The sequence below is a fragment of the Crassostrea angulata genome, chromosome 9, assembly GCF_025612915.1.
Source record: "Crassostrea angulata isolate pt1a10 chromosome 9, ASM2561291v2, whole genome shotgun sequence".
Taxonomy (NCBI): Eukaryota; Metazoa; Mollusca; class Bivalvia; order Ostreida; family Ostreidae; genus Magallana; species Magallana angulata.
In genome coordinates, this window is record NC_069119.1 from 37,462,784 (window position 1) to 37,489,752 (window position 26,969).

The 26,969-nt window shown below is 35.0% G+C and overlaps 1 long non-coding RNA gene and 1 pseudogene across 1 annotated transcript; one reads left to right on the plus strand and one right to left on the minus strand.

Moving 5' to 3' along the window:
* Positions 1 to 341: 341 nt before the first annotated feature.
* LOC128163639 (aladin-like) lies at positions 342 to 25,035 on the minus strand (annotated as a pseudogene).
* Positions 5,988 to 8,229, plus strand: LOC128163645 (uncharacterized). Its single transcript, XR_008240844.1, has 3 exons — positions 5,988 to 6,111; positions 7,833 to 8,009; positions 8,100 to 8,229. It is a non-coding gene; the product is annotated as an uncharacterized LOC128163645 (long non-coding RNA).
* Positions 25,036 to 26,969: the final 1,934 nt, after the last annotated feature.

Genomic DNA, 26,969 nt, shown 5'->3' on the forward strand with positions numbered 1-26,969 from the left:
GTAGATTTCAACCAATCTGTTTTTATAGAGCTATAAATTAACTAAGTTTCCGTAAGAACTAGAGGAAATAATACTTGGTAGATGTAAATATTACTGGGTATAGATGGACTTTTTTAAATTTATTTAATGTGAAAAATAAACCATTAAGTGTCTACAGAATAAATTGTTCAGTTAACCAGTACTGCAACAGTATTTTTTCATTAATCTGATTTTATCAAACTTGGTAACTTTGTAGACTTGTGTACTTCCAAATTTTGCTACCATTGGGGAACCCTCATCTTTCGTCCAATGGTCTGATATAATTATGAAGATCTTGAAAAAAATTAAACCCCATGCAGTCATTCATTAAAACGAATTTGATTTATTTTTTATTTCTATAACAAACTTTTTGTACCTATCAGATATACATGTATTCAATACAAACTAAATTTGAAACTGATTTATAAAGAAAAACAAATTTCCACAATATAAATAGAGAATAATACATACCCTTTTCCATATCACTGCCAGTATTAACAGCCCGAGACTCCAATATCAGCTAGAGGGCCAAAGGCCCGAGGGATGATATTGGTCGAGGGCTGATACAGGCTTTGATATTGAAAAGGGTATTTATTATTAAATTTATTACATACTTAGTAATAAAAAAATTAAAAAGGTATCAACTTGAACAAATTGATTTTAAATATTATTTGAAAGTAGTCTGTACATGTATTAAATAAAATATGAGATCTTGTTGTTTTACCAAACATGTAGCTACTGAACCGGAATTTCCTGTGTTTTAAAATTAACTGCTCCAAAACTGAAGTGTTCAACTGCATTTAAAAATGTTGACGTAAGAAATGTTTTAGTTTCCTTCTGTAAACATGCACAAATGCCGAAACGGAAAAAAGGCAAGGGGTGAGATACGGATCCGTATCAGCCCTAGGGCTGATAACCTGTATCAGCCCCGGAGGACGATATGAGTTTTGGGATGTCATCTTTATCACATATGCAAAAAAACTTTTTTAATTACTAAGTATGTAATAAAGAATTATAATGTGAATCATATTGCTGCAAATTGTTGATTTAGAACAAAGTGCATAATTATCAAAACAGTTTTTTCGTTAATAAATGCCACTGCTTCAATTACTGACATGTTGAATACAGTCTGATGTGCTTGATGAGAATATAAACCCAGACGTCACAAGGATACAAAATAGGTCCTAGCTTGTTTCACTATGAGAGTAACACAATGGACTCTCTCTCTCTCTCTCTCTCTCTTTTTTCATGTTTAGAACCACGGTTTGTATGTTCTAGTCATAAATCAACCTACTGTATGGCAATAACTTGCGGTTCTTGCACTATGGGAATAGAAGAGACAAGCTGTGCAGTAGTAACCATGGTCAGTGGTTGCATATGGTGGATACAATAAGTCTGTTTGTCAAGCGGTATCAGTAAAATGACACAGGGAAGAATTTTTGTCTGTTTTTATCACTAGTATTCTATATAATCTCTGTAATCAGTGTGAGGGTATGGGATAAAGGATCTGTTCCTTAAGGGTGGGTTTCTGTACTGGATGCTGTCAGTGTGAGGGTATGGGAGAGAGGATCTGTTCCTTAAGGGTGGGTTTCTGTACTGGACGCTGTCAGTGTGAGGGTATGGGAGAGAGGATCATTCTGTTCCTTAAGGGTGGGTTTCTGTACTGGACGCTGTCAGTGTGAGGGTATGGGATAGAGGATCAGTCTGCTCCTTAAGGGTGGGTTTCTGTACTGGACGCTGTCAGTGTGAGGGTATGGGAGAGAGGATCTGTCCGTTTAGGGAGGGAGGGGCTACATGTCTGTGCTGAACGTTCTGAATCTCCTCACTGGGAATGAAGTAAAGAGGGACGTATCGTACCACGCCAGAACTCCAGATCTAAAATAATCAGAATCAAAATACATGTACTGAGGATCAGTCCCTGAAACGTTCTGAGTGAATGGTGAGCACACTGTGGGCGCATGCTGAATGGAATCTGGTTGGCGCTTATGAATAGTGAGTGAATGCAGAGTGCAAACGAAGCACAAAGTGAATGGTGAACACACGGTAAACAATATGTGAACGCACAGTAAACAATATGTTAACGCAAGATGAACGATTTTTTTGGAGTGACTCCAAGTAAATCGTAAATTGTGTTTCGTTGGTAATCAGGAAAATTAACAAATAGATCTAAACTACAGGTATGTCTTGTTATGAACCTAAATATAATATTATCTGACTGAATGATAAGTGAACGGTGAGCACAAGGTGAGCGCTTTATGAACTGTGAGTGCAAACGGAGCGGAGCCAAGAGTGCCAGTGAATGCATGGTTAACACACTGTAAGTGAATGCATGGTTAACACACTGTAAGTGAATGCATGGTTAACACACTGTATGTGAATGCATGGTTAACACACTGTAAGTGAATGCATGGTTAACACACTGTACGTGAATGCATGGTTAACACACTGTAAGTGAATGCAAGGTTAACACACTGTAAGTGAATGCATGGTTAACACACTGTAAGTGAATGCATGGTTAACACACTGTACGTGAATCCATGGTTAACACACTGTAAGTGAATGCATGGTTAACACACTGTAAGTGCACAGTGAACACATGGCAAGATGGGAAAGTAGAACGTTTCAGGGACTGTACCTTGTCTCCACATATAAAACTACTCTATATATCTTTCAGGCAATGATCTTTTTTACGCTATTTTCTTGATCATTTTTATATTGCAGAAATAGAATACAGTAAAAATCAAATCATTTACCAGCATCTTTACCAATAAAACATTACTAATGTCACAAGTATGAATTTGTGCAAATTATTAAATTATCTACTAATAGAGTAAAGTTTGTAATTTTTTTATAGAATTGCATATTAATCAAGACATTTCTAATTTACATGATTTTAAACCTGTAATTTACACTCACAATGGACAGGAGAGCCCCTTTGTCAAAACTGGGTTGGAATGACACATGTAGCGGGTATTCCCCAGACTCTCCCTGAATCAAGCCACTGAAAGACAAAGCAACAAACTGCGACTTAGAAATACACCCAAATTTGTAAAATAAATCATAAGACAAAACATTTTATTTTATTTTTCAAGCTGAAAAATTCAAGGGGCATTCTTTTCCAATGGAAGATTGCACCAGATAATTGAAAATGACTCAATTTTTTAAACCACTAAAGTCATTCCAATTTTTTGATATCAAAATGGCAGTAAAATTCATCATTGTGACGACAGAATTTGACGTAATGAAATGAATGCCACTGAACCTGGTAAAGAAAGAAACATTTTCCTTAGGGGGGGGGGGGGGGAGGGAGATATTAAAGATAATAAATTTTTGAAAAGATTTGTGAGGTCTCACCAAGGTGTGATTTCCAGCATTGGGTTAATTCGAGTTCTGAAGAGGGCGACGTACGGCAACACTTGTTCCTTGTCGTCTACAAACAGATTAACAAGGACATCAATACATTATAACATTTGTTACCCACCCCTATGGTGTCCATGATGTCAACAATACTATTACATCAACAGCTACATCAGTGAAGCATTGCAAGCTCTACCAGCGTACTTATACACGTTTTATGTGAACAAAGAATTAAGCTGCAAATCAGAACAACAATTTGCTGTAAATTGCATGTGGTCTTCTCTTTTACACTCTGATGAGAACAAGTGAAAATATCTTGTTTAAAGACCGGGGTTTTCAACTGGTCGGTTAACCTCAGGTAAGTTCAGGTGGGGGTGGAGCCCTAAGGGAAAACACGCTCACCTGTGTATACATGTCAATATACATGGGATGTTAAAACGCTCTAATTATATATTTCTGATGATCTTGAAAACTATCATATTTATATATTTACATCTACCAAGTATTATTCCCTCTATTTCTTACGGAAACTTATAGTTAATTCATAGCTCTATAGAAAGAGCCAGATTGAAATCTACACGCCCTGTTTATTGATTGGTCGAAATCTACAGCGGCTGAAACTGACAAGAAAGTGACAGGACCAAACTTGACACGCCCAGTTTATCGATTGGTCGAGTCCTACAACTACGGTACCTAGGAAAAATCACGTACTGCACAAAATAATCATGACGACGGCAGACTCTCAGTCTCACAGGAGGCGATTTGGCTGTTTCTTTTAGTTGACGTACTTGCGTACATTAACGGTAATTTAGTGAATTTTACTTAATTTTCATAATCAATTTATCAATTGGCTTAAAGAAAGATGTTAATATAAACAATAAAATGCTTTCTTTGATGATTCATTTGTGCTAATAGACATTGGATTTTACCGTCAAGGTATGGATGAAAAGACAGAAGTAAATTGCACGATCGTCACGAGCGCTAGACATGGTATACACAGGACAAGTGAACAATTGTAAATTATTTTCTAACATCCAATCTAGGGCCCCAACTCAGTTGATTGAGAGGGATACACTGATGAGGTAAATTTAAAGACGGTGCTTTTTTTCATGGCCTTTAAGTTTTAAACCTAGTATGACCTCCAGTGTAAAAAGGTTCTGTACCATACCATGTAGTGTGACCGCCAGTCTCTCTCCGTGTCGGTCCATCACCATGCTCTGCACTAGTCCCCCGACCCTGAAAAAAAAACAACCAATGATGTCACAATCAGCAACAGATGAAAATTACTCTCAGTTATTTGTGACAATCAGAATGGTATTAAAGTTAATTCTTCTCCCAGCCAATATCGCATAGGGTCGCTGCTTATCCTCGATTTGGTTATGAAGGGATGAGAATCATTGAAACCTCCTAGATGGGAGTCATATAAAACTTTGAAAGCTGCAAAATTTTGAATCTGGGTTCAAAACAACATGCAATTTTCATAACTCAGGTTCAATATTTTGCTGCAAAATATTACCCCCCCCCCTAAAATATGCCATATATGACTGGAAAATGTTTCCAAACCTATCTGTTTGCCATTATGATAAAACTCAGAGTTTCTGCTGGGACTAAGGAAGAGTTACTGTTCTTACCTTACAATGTTCCCATCCTCTGTAGATAGATCCATCTCTGCCAAGCTGACAGACACAACAGCTGACTGAGATCCACCAATCACAGTGCTCGTATCATCAATGCTGGTGGAAAATGTAAGAGAGTATATGATTGGTTCAGATTCTGTTGCAAACAGCAAGGTTCTACCATCAGGACTCCAGCACGCCGCCTGTCAGAGAAAACAAAAGAGAGAGTTACATGTACATGTGCATATATTTCACTAGTAGCAAAAGGCATGATACAGGTAGTAAATTACATATTTCTAATCATGCTAATAGAGCTGGATAGTCATGGCCAATTTTAGATTATAACTATCTCTGTAAAATAAATGACTCCAACAAGCCGCCTGTGAGAGAAAACGAGTTACATGTACATGCATTTCATTAGGGTTATAACTCTTGAATACATATTTATACTCATTAATTTTGTAATTAGTAATTAGTAGCCCGATGCATTATGCAGTTAAATTGAGCTCACTTTGCACTGTGGGGTAAATTGCATATTTCTAACAGGGCTAAATGGTCATGGCCAATTTTTTAATATATCTATCTCCATAAAGCTCTGTATAGAGATATAGGAGAGTGTTCAGATTTCAAACCCAAAATATTTGAGTGCACTTCATCTCAATTTTCTAGTAAATTAAAAAAAAACTTCCAATGGAATTTCCTTAACCTTTGCACAAGTATGCCTCATTGTAAAAGATTAAAACAAATGCAATGTCATATTAATAGGTCAATTTCTAATGCAAAAACTAAGATAAAATTACACCATTGTAAAGGAGGGGGGGGGGGCATACATTATGAAAAAATTCGTTCAAAACTAAAAATATTTATCATAGATTGCACACACTTCTGTAAAATAAAAAATAAAAAATGCATGTGCCTTTCAAAACCATTAATACTATTATAAATTATTATTTCATTAAATCAATGTCATAACCAACTTTGTATACGAGTTATTAATCGAACTCTCTGAGTAAGAGTTATCAATCTTCCGCTTCTGAATAAATCACTTCTTTGAAACCAAAGTGAAAGTAAGCAGTTCAAATCAACAACTTGATATTTTTTGGATTTAGATCGAGTACAGGTAAAGAAAATGTAGTTTTTGCAGTAATGTAGGGATAGTTGAATGTGGTCTTATCATTAACATAACTATACATTCCTAAATAATACATCCCTACACACAATAACTCATGTCGCGAGGGGATGCTCCGCTTAGCGGTGCCCTTGTTTAATATCAATCAACGTTTAAATTATGGAGGATATAGAGAAGGATGGAACGAGACTTAATCTTAGAAAAACAGAGATTAGACTGTAAAAATTAAGGGGTTAAAGTAATGGACGCGCTTACATGTACATATATGTACGTTCTCAAACAACTTTCTAGTTGCTATAACAGTATGGATCTTTATGAATGGAATCTGAGGGGAAGAATTTGACTCATAACGAAGCTGCGTAGGAGGGAGGTTTATCTCTCGATAATTTTGAATTTTAGAAGATAGTACTTCATTTCAGATGACAGATTCCCTTCTACTGTATTTCAAATGACGATGGTTTGTCAACAAAGTCCGACAACTTTTACAGTTTTAACACATATAAAAAGACATAAAAACGAACAAGTTTTGTAAATCCGAAAAAAAATCTATAGCTTCTTCATGATACATTATATTCCTCATTTGGAATTTAAATTTGAATTAAAGTCTTTGATTTTAGAAATATGATATAAACAACATCACACTTTTGTTTTGATCTCGACCCTGGTATCAGCCCTCGGATGGTATCGTCCAGGCCGCGCCCTTCTGGCTTGAGCCAATACCAACCGCTCAGTCTGATACCAGGGCCGAGATCAAAACAAAAGTGTGATATTCTATATATTATGCCCCTACCTATAGCAGACTCCTGTGCCTTTATGGTACAAAGCAACTGAGAGAGAATAGATTCCCCCCCTGTCTCTTTAATTTGCTCACCTGATTCACCTCCCCTTAGCATCTCTCTTCCATTTGTTGTTTAAAATAACGTTACGACTTGTACACTACTTAAAAAAAAAACTTGTACTGTACCTTACAATGACTTGTACTAATGTACTCTACCTTAAAACAACTTGTACACTACCTTACATGGACTTGTACACTACCTTACAACGACTTGTACACTACCTTACAACGACTTGTACATTTGGTCCAGACCTCACACGTCCATTGTTTGGTTTCCCACACCCTGAAATTCAAAGTCTTAATATAACCAGTATAAAGAAGAAATCTCTGTTTCAATATGAAATATACTGGATCTAAAATATATTTTTAGTTAGTAGTTTTAATCAGTAGAAGAAATAAGGTATCATTTTTAATTGTGCATTGGGATATAAGTATGGGTTCGTCACATGATCAAATCCCATAAAGCCTACAAGATTTGATCACGTACCAACCCCTATTTATAAAAAAATATCACAAATCTGTTTGTAGTTTATTCCTCCTTGTGTATATATATTATACAGTACTGTCTTACATAAAAAGTTTAAGTTTCATCTTTCATCTCTAAGGAATCTCACTGGGATATAACCTGGTCAGACCACAAGTTGTGGCAGGAAAGACTTTTGGTTTCAATATTAAAATACGGACTTTAGTTCTGGTATTAGCACTTACATGTATAAAATTGTTGGCCAAAGGTAAGTTTTCTCTAAAATAACTTCAGACTTTCCTTGAATTACTTAAAAGTAAGATGTGACAATGAAGAACTCAGACTTAAAGGACTTTAGTTTTAGAATTTCCACTGGAGTTACATGAACAGCTGAAAGGACTTTCGTTTTAGAATTTCCACTGGAGTTACATGAACAGCTGAAGGGACTGTGGACTTCAATAGAGACACTGAGCATTCCCATCAGTTACCTGTACCTGTAGTTACCTGTACAGCCAAGAAGTGGCAGACAAGACTTTGAGTTTCAATAAGGACATAAGTTCTGGCATTTGCACTTTTATTTGGCCTAAGGTTAGTTCTCCTTCAAATAACTTTCCTTGAATTACATATTTAAGAAGAAGACGCGATGAAGCCCTTAGATTTTAAGGACTTTGGTTTTAGACCTTCCACTGGAGTTACAGCTGAGAAAGTAGTAGAGAAAACTTAGGACTTAAATAGAGACACTACGAATTCCCATCAAATACCTGAACAGCTGGGAAGGCGTGGCTGAGAAGACTTTGGATCCGTCTGGTGACCACCTGATGAGGGAGACCCCACCCCCTCCTAACCGCCGAAGCGGAACACACGTCTCCATGGGGACATCCCAAGCCTACAACGTTATCACAATATTAACATACAATGTGGATTGATAGTTAATTAAAGTAATATAGTATCAATATCTGCCTATAATTTGATCAAAATCACATATGTGCTGTAACATTAACAATTTCATATTGACTATATATGCTGTTCAATCATCACATGGTCATTATTAATAATAGTTTTCCCTTGGACTGAAATGTCAAACTTTCATTGGTTTACAAATAGCACGTGATTGCCTCATATATCTCTATGTTTATGCGGTGAGAAATAATATTAGGCAATATGGCCATCATTAACCGACGCTTCGCTTAATCATTTCAACATTTCGTAGTATTTGATACATAAACCACATGCTGTAAGTTCTTAAAGTATTTGGAGTAGTTGCTCTTTAAAATTCTTTAAAATTAGAGTAGTCGCCCTTAGAATATTGACGTCACATTGTTTTGTCTGGAGCAGAACAAAATAGCAACGTCGAAATTTGCTCAAATCTCTGCAGAGGAAAGGGGGAAACATTTAAAATTGAATAGCAACAAAACATTGTAAGTAAACATGGGTGAAGCAAAAATTTTTAAAGAGTATTTGAAAGGTGAGGATGAAAATTATGAAAATTTTGAAGAGTTTTAATGAGTTAAATTGGGCGAGCACTACGGAAATATGTTGGGTTGATCAATCTCATAGACGGCTCGGCTTTGCCTCGCCATCTATGAGATTGATCAACCCAATATATTTCCGAAGTGAGTCAGTAACTAACCTTATAGGTAATAATAAGTATCATAAGTATCTAAACAAAATTACATTGCCAATGTTCACTACTAAAAACTACTTTAAATATGGCATCGTTTTAGCAGGGATTAAATTCAAAATTTTAAATAAAGTTAAACATTAAAACACATTCATTAACAATGTCAGTACTGTACTGTACTTATATTACATAATTTCCTAACCATCCGAGAGGAGGATAAAAATACTTGTATGTACTGTCTAGATCAGTATTAATGTCACAAACACTGTATCCTAACCATTAAAGAAGTGTCGACCGGCGAGGCAGACAGGAGGATGCGACCGCTGGGGTCCCAGGCCAGACAGGTGACGGGGGCGTGGTTCTGTTGTTGTAACACCTGGCAGGAACTCGTAGACGGTCTGAAAGGTAAAAGACATACCTGGTATTTACATTTAAGGTATAACATACCTGGTATGTTGAAGTGAGATATAGGTATATTAGGTATGTACAAAATGTACAGGTAAGATTTGAGAAGGAGAGATTTAAGCTAACTAGGTACAGGTGAGATATGAGTACCTGGTGGCCAGTGATGTGGGCTCCACGTGCCAGATGAGAACACAGGACTGACAGGCTACTGCCAGCACCGAGGCAGACTGAGGCCTAAAAACACAACACAGACATTACAGGACAGACAGGCTACTGTCAGGACCGAGGCAGACTGAGGCCTAAAAACACAACACAGACATTACAGGACTGACAGGCTACTGCTAGGACCGAGGCAGACTGAGGCCTAAAAACACAACACAGACATTACAGGACTGACAGGCTACTGCCAGGAAAAAAAGAAATCGATACAAAACCGAACATAATGAAACGAAAGTAAAACCAATCGAAACGAAACCAAACCAAACAAATTCAAAAGTCTAAATGAAACGAAGTAAGTCTGACAAACATTTGACACAGTCATTTTGTACTATTTAAGAGTGTGTGCAGATTTTGAGTTTTCTTGTGGCAAAATTTTCAAAAATAACCCCCACCATATCACTCTAGAAAATGAAATTTTAAGCTATATCAATTTTTCAGTATTAAGAAATTTTGAACCTACTAAATTGTCACATTCCCCCCTTTAATAGTATTGTCAATCCTCTAATGTAAAAGATATGCACATCAGTTAATTAACTAGATATAATTTCATGAAACACAGAGATAAAGGCTCTGAACACTCACTGCCACGCTAAGTCTGCCACGTTCTTCTGTAGTTTGTGTTTGAGCGTGGGCACTAGGTCACTCTTCCCAGAATGCACTTTGATGGAATCGTCTCCAAGGGCATAAGCAAATTTGAGGGTGTGAGGATGCCAAGCAAAAGCTTTTACAGGACTCCTAGACCTAGATAACGACAGAGATGTAAACATTTAATGATAACAGAAGTTCATGTTCATAACATTTGCAAATCTTGTCCATATCTTTATTGCGTATGCCAATTAACATAAAACAAAATTTGTTCTTGAATTGATCTTGTTTTCCCAATGCTTCCAATATTTCAAGTAAAGCCTTAATTGCCAATTTTTCTAAAATATCAATTCAAAGCTTATTTTTTTTATTCAAAAGGCAATAAAATTAGACTCCCGGTCTGGCAGAACCATTTGAATAGACGTGAGCAGACTCTGAGTTAATTCAATATGGCCCTACCAGTTCTTGCTACTTACAATATCTGAAAAATTGCCCTTTTATAATATATTGACCTTGCCTGTTAATGACTTACCAGTTCACAATGTCCGAGAACTTGGTAATGATTTCTTCATTTGACATCTATATAACAGTAACCATGGATATATTCAGCAATGCATATGTATATATTTTCACAGTACAGCTTTAAAAAGAACAAATACTGTAGTCATAAACTTAAATATCAACTTTTCCAACAAAGATTATGAAAGACAGTCAAATCATTTTAACATTAACCAGTTCATGATAGAATTGAGAGATGTTTTCTCAAATTTCAACAAGTTTAGGCTACATAAACAGTAATAACACACTACATACTAGCTACAATGAAACTTGTTTAATACAAACACGAATATAGCAAATTCTCAGATATAAACGGAGTTTTTTTAAGTCCTTGGTAAAAATTCTTATTAAATCTTTGCAAAATTTTACGGTTAAAACGCTTTTGAATATAACGAATTTACGGATATAACAAACTGATTTTGAGTCCCGTAGAGGTGAATAATAACGAAATTAACACTTTTAAAAGAAACTTCTTTACAAATTAAAAAGTTTGCACTACCATTTAACATAATAGTTTGAATGAATTTATTATTTTTCACAAATTTTTCAATTCACCATCCGATTATGAAAGGCATCAAAGTAATGTATTTTTATTCTAAGCCTTAATTAGCAAAAATTATAGTCTGGTGAAAGAAAACATGTATATAGTGAATTCGCTATAGTAATTACGAATTCGTTATACGGATATAACAAATTACAGATATAATGAAGTAAATCCATTGGTCCCTAGGACTTCCCTAGTGTACATGTATTACACACGTTCTAGTCCTATACTGTACATGTATTACAAGTGTTCTAGTCCTATACTGTACATGTATTACACACGTTCTAGTCCTATACTCACAGAGAGATGGGGGAAGATAGAACCATGGAGGGAGTTGGCCCACCGAACAAAGGTCAAGGTTTTCTTGGCAGCAACACCGACCCAGTCAGGGACTGAAAAAAACAATGGAGGCTGGATGCTACGCTAACATCAGTTTTCAAAGTAGAACCTCTGTAACAAGACCTTGGACTTTCGAAAGGACATACATTGTAACTGAATCTTTTCTTGCATTAAAACAAGTTAAAAATGAGGCTGGTTTCGAGTGAAAAAAACATGCATAGATCTTAGATTGCATAGTCTTAGCTCAAAAGCCAAAATCGTGTGGATTTCAAAAAGCTAAGGCTGAGTGTCCAGCAATGAAATAGACAGGCCTACGTCACATTGCTGTTTGACATATTTACCCCAAATCCAAGCTCTTGTTAAAATGATTCTATGAATAAACAACTGGGGGTTTTTTTCTGCAGGTGCAAATATTTATCATAGCATAAAACAATTTTTCTGAAATTACAAATTTTTGGATTTTGATTTCAAAATATATATGGGTAGGTGCATTTATAGTGGTATTTACATGTACGTAAGCAGAATAATGTTTTAATGCAATATGCATATAGGACAATGTGGACAATTCAAATTTAATAATTTAAAATTACCCCCCCCCCCCGAAAAAAAATTTCTGAATCAAATTAAAAGTAGAAAAACTCAGTCATGTATATATACATGTGTGTGTTAGATTTCATGGATTTTACAATAGTTAATCAATGTTCAAACTCAGATAGTAAAATTACCAAAAATTAAACCCCCCTACCCTCCCCCCAATATTTTTCTTGATTAGTATATGGACAAAATAACTTCAGAAGAATTCATAATTTAATATATTCAAACTTCTCACCTTCACTGCTACTGTTGACAATTTCCTCGAATACACCTGGAGAGCCCATCTCATACCTACAGCAAGAAATACACTAGTCTACAGTAATACACCCGGAGAGCCCATCTCATACCTACAGCAAGAAATACACTAGTCCACAGTAATACACCTGGAGAGCCCATCTCATACCTACAGCAAAAAATACTGTAATCTGTATTGAATTCGGTGAAATATGAGCAGCAAGTTTCAGTCCATGCTGAAGATTTTTGGTCATTACCCAGGCTACTGTAACCATTTGTATGTTGAGAGGCCTTTTATAAAGGTTCTCATCACAACAAAAGTACATTATTGTTCTCCAACTTGCACAGTATTGGTTTGTATGTCATACATATATTTGTTATATTCAGTAGTATATTCTCACTATATAACTCTATATAGACAAATGGTCAATAATTGTAATAGCTCGTACGAAAAATATTGACCGGTCAATATCTTTTTAATATTGACCGGCTAGGAATAATATCTAGATAACATTCCCTCTATTTCAAAATAATCCCCTCTAATTTGTTGATTTGTAAACGGTGACGTAAATAAATCTTTGCGACTCCAAAACAAAGTGACGTCATAATAGGCAATCAGTCAAGGCAAGTAAACAACGGACGCACAATGCTACGGTTCGCTATCATAACTTCTGTTGAGAGACCATGTAAGAGAGACTGTAATAGACCTTAGTCTGTTTGTCTGTTAGTCTGTCTCTCTAGGCTTGAATACTGTTACACATAAATGATCAAAGTAAGAATCATTACCAAGCGTGTAGTGCTCTCTTCCACACCGTCTCATTGTGGGGCAGAAATGCTGACTTGGCATTTTCTCGGTGAGTCAAACTACTTGATCCACCCCCGGAAATCATAACCTCTGGGTAGGAAGGAGGCTGTGGGAACAAAAAATCTTAAAATTGATTTCTAAACAGAACATCCAGGAAATGCAGTTGGATAAATATACTACCTGCATTCGGTAGATACATTCTGTGGAATCATTTTTGGGGGTCAATTTTTTGGGGTAGCCAAAATGTTCCTGGTTCATGGGGACATAATTTCATTGGTGTGTATTCTGGAAAATTTTGATAAATATTGAACAAATGGTTGTGTATATGTTCGTGGGGATGTAAAAAGTTGAGGGCAAGAGGGCTAGAGTTACCCACGAACATTGGACCCCATAAACAAGGGGCGCATTTGGTGATTTCAGATGTTATAACCTCTTGGTATCAGGAACCACTAGTTCAAACACTAACAGGGAAACAAGAATCACAGTAGCCTAACAAGACTGATAGGATAAGTCTCTGCTGGCCCTACTGACCAAGGACCAGTCCATGAGGTACTGACCAGCTGCTGACCAAGGAGCAGTCCATGTGGTACCTTTTTATACGCTTCAGAACAAGGAAACTTAGTATAAAATTAAAGAACCTGTTTAGAATTATTTGAAATGTTCCTTTTTACACAGTTTAGACTTTAGAACTACTTGACAAGTTGACCGTGTACCTTTTTGTATGGTTTAGAACTACTTGACAAGTTGACTGTGTACCTTTTTGTATGGTTTAGACATACTTGACAAGTTGACTGTGTACCTTTTTGTATGGTTTAGACCTACTTGACAAGTTGACTGTGTACCTTTTTGTATGGTTTAGAACTACTTGATAAGTTGACTGTGTACCTTTTTGTATGGTTTAGACATACTTGACAAGTTGACTGTGTACCTTTTTGTATGGTTTAGAACTACTTGACAAGTTGACTGTGTACCTTTTTGTATGGTTTAGAACTACTTGACAAGTTGACCGTGTACCTTTTTGTATGGTTTAGAACTACTTGACAAGTTGACTGTGTACCTTTTTGTATGCTAAAGATCTACTTGACAAGTTGACTGTGTACCTTTTTGTATGGTTTAGAACTACTTGACAAGTTGACTGTGTACCTTTTTGTATGGTTTAGAACTACTTGACAAGTTGACTGTGTACCTTTTTGTATGGTTTAGAATTACTTGACAAGTTGACTGTGTACCTTTTTGTATGGTTTAGAACTACTTGAGTACTTGACAAGCTGACTGTGTACCTTTTTGTATGGTTTAGAACTACTTGACAAGTTGACTATGTACCTTTTTGTATGGTTTAGAACTACTTGACAAGTTGACTGTGTACCTTTTTGTATGGTTTAGTACTACTTGACAAGTTGACTGTGAACCTTTTTGTATGGTTTAGAACTACTTGACAAGTTGACTATGTACCTTTTTGTATGGTTTAGACATACTTGACAAGTTGAATGTGTACCTTTTTGTATGGTTTAGAACTACTTGACAAGTTGACTATGTACCTTTTTGTATGGTTTAGAACTACTTGACAAGTTGACTGTGTACCTTTTTGTATGGTTAAGAATTACTTGACAAGTTGACTGTGTACCTTTTTGTATGGTTTAGAACTACTTGAGTACTTGACAAGTTGACTGTGTACCTTTTTGTATGGTTTAGAACTACTTGACAAGTTGACTGTGTACCTTTTTGTATGGTTTAGAACTACTTGACAAGTTGACTGTGTACCTTTTTGTATGGTTTAGAATTACTTGACAAGTTGACTGTGTACCTTTTTGTATGGTTTAGAACTACTTGAGTACTTGACAAGCTGACTGTGTACCTTTTTGTATGGTTTAGAACTACTTGACAAGTTGACTATGTACCTTTTTGTATGGTTTAGAACTACTTGACAAGTTGACTGTGTACCTTTTTGTATGGTTTAGTACTACTTGACAAGTTGACTGTGTACCTTTTTGTATGGTTTAGAACTACTTGACAAGTTGACTATGTACCTTTTTGTATGGTTTAGAACTACTTGACAAGTTGACTGTGTACCTTTTTGTATGGTTTAGAATTACTTGACAAGTTGACTGTGTACCTTTTTGTATGGTTTAGAACTACTTGAGTACTTGACAAGTTGACTGTGTACCTTTTTGTATGGTTTAGAACTACTTGACAAGTTGACTATGTACCTTTTTGTATGGTTTAGAACTACTTGACAAGTTGACTGTGTACCTTTTTGTATGGTTTAGTACTACTTGACAAGTTGACTGTGTACCTTTTTGTATGGTTTAGAACTACTTGACAAGTTGACTATGTACCTTTTTGTATGGTTTAGAACTACTTGACAAGTTGACTGTGTACCTTTTTGTATGGTTTAGAATTACTTGACAAGTTGACTTTGTAACTTTTTTACAGGTTTAGAACTACTTGAGTACTTGACAAGTTGACTGTGTACCTTTTTGTATGGTTTAGAACTACTTGAGTACTTGACAAGTTGACTGTGTACCTTTTTGTATGGTTTAGAATTACTTGACAAGTTGACTATGTACCTTTTTGTATGGTTTAGAACTACTTGACAAGTTGACTATGTACCTTTTTGTATGGTTTAGAACTACTTGACAAGTTGACTGTGTACCTTTTTGTATGGTTTAGAATTACTTGACAAGTTGACTGTGTACCTTTTTGTATGGTTTAGAACTACTTGACAAGTTGACTGTGTACCTTTTTGTATGGTTTAGAATTACTTGACAAGTTGACTGTGTACCTTTTTTATGGTTTAGAACTACTTGAGTACTTGACAAGTTGACTGTTTACCTTTTTGTATGGTTTAGAACTACTTGACAAGTTGACTATGTACCTTTTTGTATGGTTTAGAACTACTTGACAAGTTGAATGTGTACCTTTTTGTATGGTTTAGAACTACTTGACAAGTTGACTATGTACCTTTTTGTATGGTTTAAAACTACTTGACAAGTTGACTGTGTACCTTTTTGTATGGTTTAGAACAACTTGACAAGTTGACTATGTACCTTTTTGTATGGTTTAGAACTACTTGACAAGTTGACTGTGTACCTTTTTGTATGGTTTAGAACTACTTGACAAGTTGACTGTGTACCTTTTTGTATGCTAAAGATCTACTTGACAAGTTGACTATGTACCTTTTTGTATGGTTTAGAATTACTTGACAAGTTGACTGTGTACCTTTTTGTATGCTAAAGATCTACTTGACAAGTTGACTGTGTACCTTTTTGTATGGTTTAGAATTACTTGACAAGTTGACTATGTACCTCTTTGTGTGGTTTATAACTACTTGGCAAGTTGACTGTGTACCTCTTTGTATGGTTTAGAGCTACTTGACAAGTTGACTGTGTACCTTTTTGTATGGTTTAGAACTACTTGACAAGTTGACTATGTACCTTTTTGTATGGTTTAGAACTACTTGACAAGTTGACTGTGTTTCTTTTTGTATGGTTTAGTACTACTTGACAAGTTCACTGTGTACCTTTTTGTATGGTTTAGAACTACTTGACAAGTTGACTATGTACCTTTTTGTATGGTTTAGAACTACTTGACAAGTTGACTGTGTACCTTTTTTTATGGTTTAGAATTACTTGACAAGTTGACTGTGTACCTTTTTGTATGGTTTAGAACTACTTGAGTACTTGACAAGTTGACTGTGTACCTTTTTGTATGGTTTAGAACTACTTGACAAGTTGACTAAGTACCTTTTTGTATTGTTTAGAATTACTTGACAAGTTGACTGTGTACCTTTTTGTATGGTTTAGAACTACTTGAGTACTTGACAAGTTGACTGTGTACCTTTTTGTATGGTTTAGAATTACTTGACAAGTTGACTATGTACCTTTTTGTATGGTTTAGAACTACTTGACAAGTTGACTATGTACCTTTTTGTATGGTTTAGAACTACTTGACAAGTTGAATGTGTACCTTTTTGTATGGTTTAGAACTACTTGACAAGTTGACTGTGTACCTTTTTGTATGGTTTAGAATTACTTGACAAGTTGACTGTGTACCTTTTTGTATGGTTTAGAACTACTTGACAAGTTGACTGTGTACCTTTTTGTATGGTTTAGAACTACTTGAGTACTTGACAAGTTGACTGTGTACCTTTTTGTATGGTTTAGAACTACTTGAGTACTTGACAAGTTGACTCTGTACCTTTTTGTATGGTTTAGAACTACTTGACAAGTTGACTATGTACCTTTTTGTATGGTTTAGAACTACTTGACAAGTTGACTGTGTACCTTTTTGTATGGTTTAGTACTACTTGACAAGTTGACTGTGTACCTTTTTGTATGGTTTAGAACTACTTGACAAGTTGACTATGTACCTTTTTGTATGGTTTAGAACTACTTGACAAGTTGACTGTGTACCTTTTTGTATGGTTTAGAATTACTTGACAAGTTGACTGTGTACCTTTTTGTATGGTTTAGAACTACTTGAGTACTTGACAAGTTGACTGTGTACCTTTTTGTATGGTTTAGAACTACTTGACAAGTTGACTATGTACCTTTTTGTATGGTTTAGAACTACTTGACAAGTTGACTGTGTACCTTTTTGTATGGTTTAGTACTACTTGACAAGTTGACTGTGTACCTTTTTGTATGGTTTAGAACTACTTGACAAGTTGACTATGTACCTTTTTGTATGGTTTAGAACTACTTGACAAGTTGACTGTGTACCTTTTTGTATGGTTTAGAATTACTTGACAAGTTGACTGTGTACCTTTTTGTATGGTTTAGAACTACTTGAGTACTTGACAAGTTGACTGTGTACCTTTTTGTATGGTTTAGAACTACTTGACAAGTCGACTGTGTACCTTTTTGTATGGTTTAGAATTACTTGACAAGTTGACTGTGTACCTTTTTGTATGGTTTAGAACTACTCGAGTACTTGACAAGTTGACTGTGTACCTTTTTGTATGGTTTAGAATTACTTGACAAGTTGACTATGTACCTTTTTGTATGGTTTAGAACTACTTGACAAGTTGACTATGTACCTTTTTGTATGGTTTAGAACTACTTGACAAGTTGAATGTGTACCTTTTTGTATGGTTTAGAACTACTTGACAAGTTGACTGTGTACCTTTTTGTATGGTTTAGAATTACTTGACAAGTTGACTGTGTACCTTTTTGTATGGTTTAGAACTACTTGACAAGTTGACTGTGTACCTTTTTGTATGGTTTAGAATTACTTGACAAGTTGACTGTGTACCTTTTTGTATGGTTTAGAACTACTTGAGTACTTGACAAGTTGACTGTTTACCTTTTTGTATGGTTTAGAACTACTTGACAAGTTGACTATGTACCTTTTTGTATGGTTTAGAACTACTTGACAAGTTGAATGTGTACCTTTTTGTATGATTTAGAACTACTTGACAAGTTGACTATGTACCTTTTTGTATGGTTTAAAACTACTTGACAAGTTGACTGTGTACCTTTTTGTATGGTTTAGAACAACTTGACAAGTTGACTATGTACCTTTTTGTATGGTTTAGAACTACTTGACAAGTTGACTGTGTACCTTTTTGTATGGTTTAGAACTACTTGACAAGTTGACTGTGTACCTTTTTGTATGCTAAAGATCTACTTGACAAGTTGACTATGTACCTTTTTGTATGGTTTAGAATTACTTGACAAGTTGACTGTGTACCTTTTTGTATGCTAAAGATCTACTTGACAAGTTGACTGTGTACCTTTTTGTATGGTTTAGAATTACTTGACAAGTTGACTATGTACCTCTTTGTGTGGTTTATAACTACTTGGCAAGTTGAATGTCTACCTCTTTGTATGGTTTAGAGCTACTTGACAAGTTGACTGTGTACCTTTTTGTATGGTTTAGAACTACTTGACAAGTTGACTATGTACCTTTTTGTATGGTTTAGAACTACTTGACAAGTTGACTGTGTTTCTTTTTGTATGGTTTAGTACTACTTGACAAGTTCACTGTGTACCTTTTTGTATGGTTTAGAACTACTTGACAAGTTGACTATGTACCTTTTTGTATGGTTTAGAACTACTTGACAAGTTGACTGTGTACCTTTTTTTATGGTTTAGAATTACTTGACAAGTTGACTGTGTACCTTTTTGTATGGTTTAGAACTACTTGAGTACTTGACAAGTTGACTGTGTACCTTTTTGTATGGTTTAGAACTACTTGACAAGTTGACTATGTACCTTTTTGTATGGTTTAGAATTACTTGACAAGTTGACTGTGTACCTTTTTGTATGGTTTAGAACTACTTGAGTACTTGACAAGTTGACTGTGTACCTTTTTGTATGGTTTAGAATTACTTGACAAGTTGACTATGTACCTTTTTGTATGGTTTAGAACTACTTGACAAGTTGACTATGTACCTTTTTGTATGGTTTAGAACTACTTGACAAGTTGAATGTGTACCTTTTTGTATGGTTTAGAACTACTTGACAAGTTGACTGTGTACCTTTTTGTATGGTTTAGAATTACTTGACAAGTTGACTGTGTACCTTTTTGTATGGTTTAGAACTACTTGACAAGTTGACTGTGTACCTTTTTGTATGGTTTAGAACTACTTGAGTACTTGACAAGTTGACTGTGTACCTTTTTGTATGGTTTAGAACTACTTGAGTACTTGACAAGTTGACTGTGTACCATTTTGTATGGTTTAGAACTACTTGACAAGTTGACTATGTACCTTTTTGTATGGTTTAGAACTACTTGACAAGTTGACTGTGTACCTTTTTGTATGGTTTAGTACTACTTGACAAGTTGACTGTGTACCTTTTTGTATGGTTTAGAACTACTTGACAAGTTGACTATGTACCTTTTTGTATGGTTTAGAACTACTTGACAAGTTGACTGTGTACCTTTTTGTATGGTTTAGAATTACTTGACAAGTTGACTGTGTACCTTTTTGTATGGTTTAGAACTACTTGAGTACTTGACAAGTTGACTGTGTACCTTTTTGTATGGTTTAGAACTACTTGACAAGTTGACTATGTACCTTTTTGTATGGTTTAGAACTACTTGACAAGTTGACTGTGTACCTTTTTGTATGGTTTAGTACTACTTGACAAGTTGACTGTGTACCTTTTTGTATGGTTTAGAACTACTTGACAAGTTGACTATGTACCTTTTTGTATGGTTTAGAACTACTTGACAAGTTGACTGTGTACCTTTTTGTATGGTTTAGAATTACTTGACAAGTTGACTGTGTACCTTTTTGTATGGTTTAGAACTACTTGAGTACTTGACAAGTTGACTGTGTACCTTTTTGTATGGTTTAGAACTACTTGACAAGTCGACTGTGTACCTTTTTGTATGGTTTAGAATTACTTGACAAGTTGACTGTGTACCTTTTTGTATGGTTTAGAACTACTCGAGTACTTGACAAGTTGACTGTGTACCTTTTTGTATGGTTTAGAATTACTTGACAAGTTGACTATGTACCTTTTTGTATGGTTTAGAACTACTTGACAAGTTGACTATGTACCTTTTTGTATGGTTTTGAACTACTTGACAAGTTGAATGTGTACCTTTTTGTATGGTTTAGAACTACTTGACAAGTTGACTGTGTACCTTTTTGTATGGTTTAGAATTACTTGACAAGTTGACTGTGTACCTTTTTGTATGGTTTAGAACTACTTGACAAGTTGACTGTGTACCTTTTTGTATGGTTTAGAATTACTTGACAAGTTGACTGTGTACCTTTTTGTATGGTTTAGAACTACTTGAGTACTTGACAAGTTGACTGTTTACCTTTTTGTATGGTTTAGAACTACTTGACAAGTTGACTATGTACCTTTTTGTATGGTTTAGAACTACTTGACAAGTTGAATGTGTACCTTTTTGTATGATTTAGAACTACTTGACAAGTTGACTATGTACCTTTTTGTATGGTTTAAAACTACTTGACAAGTTGACTGTGTACCTTTTTGTATGGTTTAGAACAACTTGACAAGTTGACTATGTACCTTTTTGTATGGTTTAGAACTACTTGACAAGTTGACTGTGTACCTTTTTGTATGGTTTAGAACTACTTGACAAGTTGACTGTGTACCTTTTTGTATGCTAAAGATCTACTTGACAAGTTGACTATGTACCTTTTTGTATGGTTTAGAATTACTTGACAAGTTGACTGTGTACCTTTTTGTATGCTAAAGATCTACTTGACAAGTTGACTGTGTACCTTTTTGTATGGTTTAGAATTACTTGACAAGTTGACTATGTACCTCTTTGTGTGGTTTATAACTACTTGGCAAGTTGAATGTCTACCTCTTTGTATGGTTTAGAGCTACTTGACAAGTTGAATGTGTACCTTTTTGTATGGTTTAGAACTACTTGACAAGTTGACTGTGTACCTTTTTGTATGGTTTAGAATTACTTGAAAAGTTGACTGTGTACCTTTTTGTATGGTTTAGAACTACTTGAGTACTTGACAAGTTGACTGTGTACCTTTTTGTATGGTTTAGAACTACTTGACAAGTTGACTATGTACCTTTTTGTATGGTTTAGAACTACTTGACAAGTTGACTGTGTTTCTTTTTGTATGGTTTAGTACTACTTGACAAGTTCACTGTGTACCTTTTTGTATGGTTTAGAACTACTTGACAAGTTGACTGTGTACCTTTTTGTATGGTTTAGAACTACTTGACAAGTTGACTGTGTACCTTTTTGTATGCTAAAGATCTACTTGACAAGTTGACTATGTACCTTTTTGTATGGTTTAGAATTACTTGACAAGTTGACTGTGTACCTTTTTGTATGCTAAAGATCTACTTGACAAGTTGACTGTGTACCTTTTTGTATGGTTTAGAATTACTTGACAAGTTGACTATGTACCTCTTTGTGTGGTTTATAACTACTTGGCAAGTTGAATGTCTACCTCTTTGTATGGTTTAGAGCTACTTGACAAGTTGAATGTGTACCTTTTTGTATGGTTTAGAACTACTTGACAAGTTGACTGTGTACCTTTTTGTATGGTTTAGAATTACTTGAAAAGTTGACTGTGTACCTTTTTGTATGGTTTAGAACTACTTGAGTACTTGACAAGTTGACTGTGTACCTTTTTGTATGGTTTAGAACTACTTGACAAGTTGACTGTGTACCTTTTTGTATTGTTTAGAATTACTTGACAAGTTGACTGTGTACCTTTTTGTATGGTTTAGAACTACTTGAGTACTTGACAAGTTGACTGTGTACCTTTTTGTATGGTTTAGAATTACTTGACAAGTTGACTATGTACCTTTTTGTATGGTTTAGAACTACTTGACAAGTTGACTATGTACCTTTTTGTATGGTTTAGAACTACTTGACAAGTTGACTGTGTACCTTTTTGTATGGTTTAGAACTACTTGACAAGTTGACTGTGTACCTTTTTGTATGGTTTAGAATTAATTGACAAGTTGACTGTGTACCTTTTTGTATGGTTTAGAACTACTTGACAAGTTGACTGTGTACCTTTTTGTATGGTTTAGAATTACTTGACAAGTTGACTGTGTACCTTTTTGTATGGTTTAGAACTACTTGAGTACTTGACAAGTTGACTGTGTACCTTTTTGTATGGTTTAGAACTACTTGACAAGTTGACTATGTACCTTTTTGTATGGTTTAGAACTACTTGACAAGTTGAATGTGTACCTTTTTGTATGGTTTAGAACTACTTGACAAGTTGACTGTGTACCTTTTTGTATGGTTTAGAACTACTTGACAAGTTGACTGTGTACCTTTTTGTATGGTTTAGAACAACTTGACAAGTTGACTATGTACCTTTTTGTATGGTTTAGAACTACTTGAGTACTTGACAAGTTGACTGTGTACCTTTTTGTATGGTTTAGAATTACTTGACAAGTTGACTATGTACCTTTTTGTATGGTTTAGAACTACTTGACAAGTTGACTATGTACCTTTTTGTATGGTTTAGAACTACTTGACAAGTTGAATGTGTACCTTTTTGTATGGTTTAGAACTACTTGACAAGTTGACTGTGTACCTTTTTGTATGGTTTAGAATTACTTGACAAGTTGACTGTGTACCTTTTTGTATGGTTTAGAATTACTTGACAAGTTGACTGTGTACCTTTTTGTATGGTTTAGAACTACTTGAGTACTTGACAAGTTGACTGTGTACCTTTTTGTATGGTTTAGAACTACTTGACAAGTTGACTATGTACCTTTTTGTATGGTTTAGAACTACTTGACAAGTTGAATGTGTACCTTTTTGTATGGTTTAGAACTACTTGACAAGTTGACTATGTACCTTTTTGTATGGTTTAGAACTACTTGACAAGTTGACTGTGTACCTTTTTGTATGGTTTAGAACAACTTGACAAGTTGACTATGTACCTTTTTGTATGGTTTAGAACTACTTGACAAGTTGACTGTGTACCTTTTTGTATGGTTTAGAACTACTTGACAAGTTGACTGTGTACCTTTTTGTATGCTAAAGATCTACTTGACAAGTTGACTATGTACCTTTTTGTATGGTTTAGAATTACTTGACAAGTTGACTGTGTACCTTTTTGTATGCTAAAGATCTACTTGACAAGTTGACTGTGTACCTTTTTGTATGGTTTAGAATTACTTGACAAGTTGACTATGTACCTCTTTGTGTGGTTTATAACTACTTGGCAAGTTGAATATCTACCTCTTTGTATGGTTTAGAGCTACTTGACAAGTTGAATGTGTACCTTTTTGTATGGTTTAGAACTACTTGACAAGTTGACTGTGTACCTTTTTGTATGGTTTAGAATTACTTGAAAGGTTGACTGTGTACCTTTTTGTATGGTTTAGAACTACTTGAGTACTTGACAAGTTGACTGTGTACCTTTTTGTATGGTTTAGAACTACTTGACAAGTTGACTATGTACCTTTTTGTATGGTTTAGAACTACTTGACAAGTTGACTGTGTTTCTTTTTGTATGGTTTAGTACTACTTGACAAGTTCACTGTGTACCTTTTTGTATGGTTTAGAACTACTTGACAAGTTGACTATGTACCTTTTTGTATGGTTTAGAACTACTTGACAAGTTGACTGTGTACCTTTTTTTATGGTTTAGAATTACTTGACAAGTTGACTGTGTACCTTTTTGTATGGTTTAGAACTACTTGAGTACTTGACAAGTTGACTGTGTACCTTTTTGTATGGTTTAGAACTACTTGACAAGTTGACTGTGTACCTTTTTGTATTGTTTAGAATTACTTGATAAGTTGACTGTGTATCTTTTTGTATGGTTTAGAACTACTTGAGTACTTGACAAGTTGACTGTGTACCTTTTTGTATGGTTTAGAACTACTTGACAAGTTGACTATGTACCTTTTTGTATGGTTTAGAACTACTTGACAAGTTGACTGTGTACCTTTTTGTATGGTTTAGTACTACTTGACAAGTTGACTGTGTACCTTTTTGTATGGTTTAGTACTACTTGACAAGTTGACTGTGTACCTTTTTGTATGGTTTAGTACTACTTGACAAGTTGACTGTGTACCTTTTTGTATGGTTTAGACATACTTGACAAGTTGACTATGTACCTTTTTGTATGGTTTAGAACTACTTGACAAGTTGACTGTGTACCTTTTTGTATGGTTTAGAACTACTTGACAAGTTGACCAGACCCCCATTTTGTTCACAAATTGTGATGGTTCCTTCCATGGGGGGCATATGGAAAGATTGAGAAGATGCTGTTCTCTGACATTAGGGTTTAACACTAAGGCACATCCGACCGACTTTGTCTAGTAAACTATAGGTCCGGTCGGGTTAAATATCTGTATACTAGCCCGACTGCCAGGCGGATCCTACTGTGTGCATTTCAAATAAATTTTATTCTACAAAAATCAAACTGCACTGTGTTAAATCTGCGCTCGGTCCAACGGCCACACCGTTTACATATTATTTTATGTTTATTACTTTTAGTTTATTTTTGTCAATATTGGTCAGGGCTAGTGGTTAACGAGTCAGGGCTAGTGAGAAATTGCTGAAGTAGCCCGACTGGTCTAGTAAATAAAAAAGTTAATGTCAAACCCTGGACATATTCTGCTTGCCTGGAGTTTGCTGTATTTATTCAGAAGAACAAGCTGTTGATTTCTTTGCAATAGACAAAATATACATAAACAGGTTGGAACTTAACGTTATCTCCCAAATGGGCTATGATAGGCTGTTTTGGGTTAGACAGAAAGTTCTATTTCATTTGATAACTTTAAATTTCTGAAAATAGAATTTATTAATATAGTACTTGTTACAACACTAATTTAATTAGTAATTATAATCAGGGACGATACAGTCTCTTTAACTGTTTCTAAAACTGGTCATCAAACAATTGAGGAAATTCGAACGGAACAAAATTGGCCTCCATTCAGCAGTCTAGACGGACTCCCAAAACGGAGTCAACGGAAGTGAATTTCTGCAAGCATTTTGGACTCCGTTTTGGGAGTCTACGCATGCGCACTGGTACAAAATATAGCTTTTTTAGGATGAAAACATGGGGTCAACAAGAAATCGTTTTGCAAAGTGCTGCATGTGTTGGCAGACTTCTAACATCATTTAAAAGACCCAGGATATAATTTACAATCGATCGTATTTGCACGAAATAGGGGTTTATTTGCACTTAAGAAAGTAATTTCTCTTCGACGTTGGACGTTTGGACGATGCTTAAAAAGTGATATTTTTGTGTTTTTCATGGAATTTAATCGTTAATAAAAGGTAAATTGCATTAAATTTTACTTATTTCGTATTGTATTACAATTTAAAATCACCAAACATACAAATTAATAAGAGCGTAAACGAAAAAAGCTTCGATTACTAAAAAAAAAAAAAACTGGTTGCTCTAGCGATGATTAAAAACGTCTTTTTGGTATTTAAAAAATAGGGTTGGTTGTTTGAAAGCCCAGAAAATGAAACAAATTGTCACTCTAGATTCAATAACTCTTTAAAGTGAACTGATAATTATCATCAAAACAATTATAATCGCTCGCGGCGTTTCCGATGTTAGGAAACCATGTTAAATACATAATTATTCAAGATAATTGGATAATTTAGCATGAAAAAGATTAAAATGAGACTATACTTTTAACAAACAATGATAAATAAACATATCCAAGCGTTAAATTTATTTCAAAACAGTTATAGTTGTGCGTGATCGAAGTTTTGGGTAAATTTTTCATTTTAAAAATTAATCTTACGTAATACAAGTAAACGGTTTTGAACATATGACATTAATATGACACATAAACGTTCAGAAATGTTTTTGTAAGTTTAGAATTAATTTTTGTCGTGTTTTTGGCCAATTTTAGAGATTTATTTAGAACTAAGGGACATAACTCGCACGTTGTTTACATTAGGAACGCCATTTTACCGCAATGCATGATGGAGCCAAAGACTTGGGAGTTAACTCCGTTTTGGGAGTCCTGTCTAGACTGTTCAGTGACAGTTCGTTGTTAAAACACATCAAGTCATCTTTACCTGTTAGTGTAGATATTACAACATACAGATCTAATCCGTGAAATGAATTACGTCGGTGATGATAGATTGTTTTCTTTTCGAAATGCTAACCTCTTCACCAATATCCCCGTCGCAAGTTTTTTTTTTCATCCGAGTTTCCCGCAAAAATTGTAAAAGTTAAACCAATTTCGA